General features: G+C 44.3%; 1 pseudogene across 1 annotated transcript; it reads right to left on the bottom strand.

Moving 5' to 3' along the window:
- Positions 1–1,879: 1,879 nt before the first annotated feature.
- On the bottom strand, positions 1,880–3,370 carry LOC101578370 (annotated as a pseudogene). Its single transcript, XR_001116958.2, has one exon. The product of XR_001116958.2 is annotated as a COP9 signalosome complex subunit 1 pseudogene (transcript).
- Between the last annotated feature and the right edge of the window lie 4,261 nt (positions 3,371–7,631).

Raw genomic sequence — 7,631 nt, 5'->3', positions numbered from 1 at the left:
GAGAGACTTGCTCTGAAAGGTACAAGCCCAGACTACCTTTTGTTTTTTAATTTATTTATCTGGTACAGGGTCTTACTACACAGCTCAGACTCGTATTGATCCTCCCATTTTCAGATTCCCCAGTGCTGGGGTTACAGGCAGGTGAGGCAGACTATGTTTGAGCGAGCCACAAGGAAATGTAACTCTAAATCTGTCTTGATGAAAAGCTATGGTGTTAACCCTTATTGTCCCACAAGTGGAAGAGTGGATGGAGATTGTATTGAGACAAGCCACAAAGGCCAGAAATAAGTGATTTACTTAGACTGGCACAAAAGATTCCTGGTATATGAGCTGCAGATAACTCTCAAGGTCTGGCTGTAAATCAAGCATCAGTGATAGTAAAATTAAAACCAGGGGCAACTCCAACTAGAGTTCGCCAATACCCCCTTCACTGTGAAGCCATAAAAGGCATTCAAGGATATTTTAAATGGCTGTTAGATCACAGAATCTTAGCTAGATGCCAGTCCTCCTGCAACGCTGTGCTTCTACCCTTACATAAGCCTGGGACCAATAAATATAGAGCAGTGCAGGCTTTGTGTGCTGTGAATCAGGCTATCAAGACTATTCACCCTCAGTGACAAATCTGTACACACTGATGGGACTCTTCCAGCAAGTGCTGGCTGGTTTACCTATTTAGATTTAAAGGAGGCCCTTTTTTGTCTACCCCTTGCATCAGTTAGTCAGCCCATCTTTCCATTTCAGTGGGAGGATCTTGTTACAGGCATAAACAGCTAACCTGGAGTAGGCTTCCCTAAGGGTTCAAAAACTCCCCTACAACATCCGGAGAGATGCTGGCTACTGACTATAACCCTTGGAGCATAAGAGTAATTTTGTAATCAAGGCACATAAACATGGCTCTATCAGACGCATGTTTATTCTTTAAAAGATTTCTATTGATGAGCTGGGTGTGGTGGTGCATGCCTGTAATCCCAGCATTTGGGAGGCTGATCCAGGAGGATCATTGCAAGTTTAAGACCAACCTGGGCTATAAAGTGAGCTCCCTAGTACTGGCTGAGCTGGCCAGAGTCCAGGAGTAGTGGTGCACACCTGTAATCCCAGCGCTGGGGAGGCTGAAAGCAGGAGGATCACCACGAGTCCAAGCTGCATAATGAGACCCTGCAATAACAAAATACATTAAAAAATTGGAAACTGGTAAACCAATTGTCAAATGTCACATTCTGATTAGTTTGGGACATGGGAACAACAAGTCTGTTCACAGCACCATTCAGCTTATTACTATATAAAGAAGGATCTGGTGGCTGAGTTCCAGGATAAATGTCTAAATTGAAGGAATAATAGGTCTTTGCACCTATAGGAGCATAAATTTATATCCCATAGTTTGACCCATCACCTTTCCATGCATTTTACATTCTTGTGATCACAAGGAGAAATCCATTCTAAGTACAACAGACCTGTGAATGCTTTTAGTTCAGCTAGTGAGGTGTCATAACAAATACATTTTTAGATATGGCTATTAGTGCATACAGATCATTTTACTTGCATTTAAGCCTTTGTGTATTTCACAGCACCTTTAGCATTTTTTTTTTCAACGGGTCAGTCTGCTCTTTAATGGACTGGCAGAGCTGCCTGTACTCCAGACAACACAGGGACAGAGGGGCTCTGGGGCCTGTGCTTCCTAGCAGGACCATATACTACAGTCTGTCTGTGGGACAAAGCCCAAAGGATCAGTCCTACATGGCTACAACGGCCACGCCAACCACTTCCCCAGGCCCCAAAAGAGTGCAAGGGGGTGGATGGGTGCCATCCAGTGGCTGCAGGCAGCATGGAGCCTCTTCTCAAGATGAGCAGGCAGGCAGCCAAGGTGCTACGTCCTTCCTCCGTGGTGCAGGGAGAGGCATGCACCCCTCACATGTTGGTGCTCATACGCGACTGGCTGTTCGCTGGCGTCAGTTCTCCCTGGCTCCCTTCTCTGGGAGGAGACCTCACATGGATCTGGTTGCGCAGCACAGCTGCCCTCAGGATCATGGCCTTGGCCCGTCGCTGGAACTCCTTGCCCATCAGCAGGGACTTCTCAAAGGTGGTGCTGCGCTGATCTACATCCCTTGCATACAGGATCTTGCTATGTGAGTCAATGCAAGCGTTAATGAGTCCCTCCAGGATGAGCTGTGTCAGCTCATCCTCCAGGGCTGCCACAGTGGTATTGAAAGCTGTGGCCATCTTGTGCTTGTCCGCCGAAACGTAGGGACTGAAATACTGGATGAGAGCATGATTGCGAATCTGGGTATACAGGGTCCAGACGTGAGGAGCCAGGTACATGTCCAAGAGCAGATTGTCCTTCATCTCATCCAGCATCTTCAGGCACGATGCATACTTGGACTCATAGAATTTGAAGATGATGTCTTGGACCTGTGGCTCCAGCTCCAGGAATAACTTGAAGGAACTGCTGGAGATGACATTGCGCTGCAGCTCCTGCCGGTCAAAGGTGGCCAAAGCACACAAACCACCATAGATGGCCACATTACTGGGGGAAAGCAGCTCAGGGAAATCACAGTGATCAAATGAGGCCAGCAGGAAGCACTTGGCAGCCTGCTTATACTTGCGCACAGCCAGCTCAGCCAAGCCTGCAGCACACTTCAGTTTGGTGAGGATAGCTTGGGTCTGGCTGTCCTGTTCTCCGCGCTGCTCAGCAATCTCTGGGGTTGACTCAGCCTTACTGACATAGCTCAGCACATGAGACCAATTTTGCAAGTAGACACTGACCTTGATGACATTGAGGCACATGCTGATGACATGTTTGGCACTAGTGCAATAGTCTCGGGCCCGAGAGTAACACTTGAGGGCATTGCTGAGGTCTCCACAGTCTAGGTAGTGGTCACCCAGGTCATCATGGCTGCGCCGGATGCTCTCCTTGATGGAGTTGCCCTTATAGTTTTTTAGATCTGTGTCCAGCTTCTCCAGCTTCAGCAGGGCCTTCTTCCGAGTGGCCTCAACCCAGGCCGTGTCCAGGGGTGGGGGCTCTATACCACTCTCAGGGATGGCATCTGGTGCGCTTTGCAGCTCCCAGGTGGCCTCTGAGAGCTTGCGGTGGATCTCCTCATACATATCCACATTGAAGGTCCTCTGCACAAAGGAGAGAGCCATCTTCAGGGCCTCCACCCGCAGTGGTGGGCAGTGGTCAGCAATGAACTGTAGCCGCTCAATGCGCATCAGACCACTGTAGCTGGCCACATACTGCTCTAGATCCAGAGTGGGGTTCTCCACCACATAGTTGACATCAGGTGCATTCTGGGAATCCTCCTGTGGGTCTACATCAATCTGCATGGGCTCTACAGTCCCCTGCAGGTTAAACACCTGAACCGGCAGCGGCATCTTGCACCTTAGCATTTTGTATGTTACAATTGCTAACATTGAAGAACAGTGCTGGTGTTCTGTGCAATACATCGCATCCCTGTCAGTACCTTCACTAAATAAATAAATAATAAACAAACAAGAAGAAGTAGGTAATTTGATTATGCCTATATGTAGTAAAGAAATTGTTAATGACTTTCAGTGCATAAAGAGCCAGGCCAAGATTTGTCAGCTGTTGAACTATACCAATCATTTAAAGAAGAAATTTTACCAGTTCTTTAAAGTCTCATCCAGAAGGCAGAAGCAGAAGGAAAACTTCCTAATGCATTCTATGAAATCAACATTATCCTAGTACCAGAACCAAAGATATTCCAAGAAAACAATATAGCAAATATGTCTCATGAATAAACATCTAAAACCCTTCAATAAGATACTAGCAAATTGAATAAAAATATATACAAAAAAAGAGAATTATGCACTATGACCAGTAGCACTTATCCAGGTATACAGAATTAACTCAGAATTGGGAAGTCAATTAATACCATCATATAACAGGCTAGAGAAGAAAAAGCTGATTAAGAGATTCAATAGATTCCGAAAAAGGATTTGACAAAATCCAGCTATTATTGATTTCAAACAAAGCAACAACAAAAAATCAGATCATCTCAGTAAACTAGAAATAGATAGGACTGTCCTACATTTGATAAATATCTATGAAAAGCAATTGACATCATAATTAGTGGTGAGAAAGGTAAGTTTTCCTTTCTTGATCAGGGACAGGCTGAGGATATCCCATCTTGCCACTTCTTTTCAACATTGCACTAACTACAAACCTGTGAATCTGGACAAGATTTCTGTTTCTGAAATATATGGTGGGGCAGGTAGAGGACAGATATTCTCATTCCAAGAAGGAGAAAATGTAAAGAGGTAATATGGGATGGATTCCATGGGTTCAAAACCTAACAGGATAAATCCTATTTTAAAGTTTCTGAAACTTTATTCTGAAAGTATGAACCAAAATCAAAGTTTCTCCCTTTAAACTGGTTTTCTCCATACCATAGGTCCAGGCCAGATGTGGTGGCACAGGCCTCTAATCCCAGCTATCAGGGACATACTTGCAAGTGATTCTGAGGTCAGTAGAACTCCCAGGAAAATCTCAGAGTGCAGGGGTGAGATTGCCTCCTCAGTGTCAGAAGGGAAGGCGACCCTCATTTCAGTGGGCCAGGTGGCCACTCCCTAGGCCCCCCCATTTAGAGTGCTACTCAGGGCTCCAGGCCACAGATGTCACCTGGGCTGAGGGCATGATGCTCCCTTCCAAAGCATGGGGACTGGGGGACTTCCACCTCAGTGGACCTGGAGTACAGGGCATCAAAGATTATTTGCAAACTTTAAAATTGAATAGGATTTATCCTGTTAGGTTTTGAACCCATGGAATTCATCCCATATTACCTCTTTACATTTTCTCCTTCTTGGAATGAGAATATCTGCTCTCTACCTGCCCCACCATATATTTTGGAAACAGAAATCTTGTCCAGATTCACAGGTTTGTAGTTAGAAAGTAATTCTGAAAGTATGAACCAAAATCAAATTTTCTCCTTTTAAACTGGTTTTCTCAGGTATTTTGCTGCAGTGATGGAATCAAAACTCAAATCTTTGATTCTACTCTCAGAGGAATCACAGTTGAACTGCAGTTAAACTAGATCTCAGAGGGAAATGCACAGCATGCCAGCAAATCAGTCGGCCTGCAGTTCAGGCCTGTATAGAGCACACAGTGAATTAGCAGAACAGCTAAGTAACTAGTGTGAGATTTCAGAAGTGGAACACATAACACTTGGATCACACTCCTTACACATGTGACAAAGGCAAGAAAAGGTTCAAACTACCTCATACCCCAGCAAACAGTGCACATGTGCAGATGAAAAGGAAATAAAAGAAATCCCAACAGGATGGAAATCTGGGGTAGACCTGAAAGTAACCTTACATTAGACAGTACTTTCCACCCCCATCCCCATATCTGTCAGAAGAAAGTAGAAGTTTCTTTAGCTCTGAGTACGATATGAGTAACCTTTACCTGAATACTAAACTCTGCAGGCACAGATACAAAATCTGGAAAGCCAGGTATCTTTATTATAGACGTCTAAGTTATACCTAAAAAATATTAAAAGTAGTCAGACAGGTTTAAGCCCGTGAAGGAGCCAGTGCGGAAGATAAAAACACATTAGTACTCTGCCCAGAGGTCAGGCCTCAAGATGACGACAGAATGAATATACCTACATACCTCCCCAAGGGGACAGACAATAATGATGTGTATGCTAAATAGGTATCACCTGGCTGGGTGACCAGGACCTTCTGACCCATCCCGTCCATAAAGGTCTGTGTTCTTGCCATGGGCACCTGCTGAGTGACTGACTTCTCCACTGGATCAATATCGCCTAAGTGACTATAACTTATAATTGAAAAATGAATTCTGAGGAATAACAGAGATTAAGAGTAGGGTATTTTGGCCAGGGAGATGGCTCAGTGGAATATGCGCTTCCCTGGCAAGCGCAAGGGCCTGAGTTCAATCCCTGGTTCCGAAAAAAAAAAAAAAAAGAGTAGGGTATTTTATTTAGGGAGAGACAGCTCCTGAAAGAGAGAGAGGAGGAGAGCTGGAAAGTAGGTTGCCACGGATTCCACTCTGCAGAGAGGTTTTATAGAACAAAATCATGAGGTGAGTACAGTGTGGGGCAAAACTATGATCAACCAATAAGATCACAGGAAGTCACTTAGGTAATATTGATCCAATGAGGAAGCAAGTCATGCAGTAAGTGTACTTGGAAACAACAAAGACCTTTTTGGGAAGGGATAGGTCAGGAGGTTTGTCACCCACCCAGGTAACTGATGCTTATTTAGAATCTGGATCATGGTTGTTTATCCCTCAGGAAGGTAGGTGTAGTCATTTCATCTTTATCTTGAGGTCTGGCCTTAAATGAATGTGCCTCCAGCCACGGTTGCAATATGTTATCTTCTGCTCTGGCTCCTTGCAGTCTGACTGCATATAATATTTCTACCTAACTCAGCTATCTATAATATTCTCAGATAAACAACAAATTAGAAAATTTATCAAAAGTAGACCTTCCTTGAAAGAATGTTAAATATTCTATGAGTAGAAGAAAAATGATACAGGTCTTCAATGTGGGTCTACTGGTGCTAATATATTTTTGAAAGAAATATCATTGATATATTAAGATACGAGAGAAATTATAATCAGATAAAATAGCAACTAAAAGCGGAGCGGGGGGGGGCTGCCCATTAGCTCAGTTCTTTGAGTGGCTGCTTCAACAAAGCAGTCAGGCTCAGGTTGCTGTGGTTCGAGCCCCACAACTCAAGCCAGCCAAACCTGCCCTGAAGGCATTCGGAGAAAAAAAAAAAAAATCCTAAAACAGAGCAGGAAAGAGTGAAAGGAGGGGGCCGGGGAGATGGCTCAGTAGAATAAGCACTTCCCTGGCAAGCACAAGGGCCTGAGTTCAATCCCCAGTTCTGCAAAAAAACAAAAAAAAAAAAAAGGGGGGGGGCTGGTGAGATGGCTCAGTGGTCTAAAGCACCTACTTAGAACAAGCTCAGCAAAGCACAGGGACCGCGGTTCAATCCCCCAGCACCACATGCCAGCCCACCCCACCCCCTGGTGGGCTGAGCTGGCCACACACACACACACACACAAATAAATAAAATTTTAAAAAAAAAAAAGAGTGAAAGGTAATAAAAGACACAAAGAACAATGCCGATTACTGGAAAAAGAAATACAGATATTCATGTATCTGTGTCAATAATTGCTTTAAATGTGAATGGTCTCAATGCATCAACTAAAAAAAGACTGCCAGGGTATCTTAAAAACAAAAAGCTGGGTGTGGTGGCACATGCCTGTAATACCAGCATTTGGGAGGCTGAGGCAGGAGGATCACTGAAGTTCAAGACCAGCCTGGACTACAAAGTGAGCTCAAGGCCAGCCTGAACTGCATAGGGAGACCTTGTCTTAAAAAGGCAAAATAATTACAGACGATTGTATCTGTTTATTCAAAGTGGTTTTGGGCTGGGGAGATGGCTCAGTAGAATAAGTGCTTCCCTGGCAAGTGCAAGCAAGGTTCTGAGTTCAATCCCCAGTTCCACCAAAAAGAATCAATCACTGTATTCAAAGTGGTTTCAATAGACATATAGTTACATTCTCTTAATGAATAGAATGATTCTTGTACAGCAACTGACCACTAGGAAGAATGTATGCAGTGTGTTAATTATTGAAACTGTCC

Source organism: Octodon degus, unplaced genomic scaffold (assembly GCF_000260255.1).
Source record: "Octodon degus isolate 3935 unplaced genomic scaffold, OctDeg1.0 scaffold00312, whole genome shotgun sequence".
In the NCBI taxonomy this organism is placed as follows: Eukaryota; Metazoa; Chordata; class Mammalia; order Rodentia; family Octodontidae; genus Octodon; species Octodon degus.
Note: the sequence above shows the minus strand (reverse complement) of the source record. Positions and strands in the feature narration are given on the sequence as shown.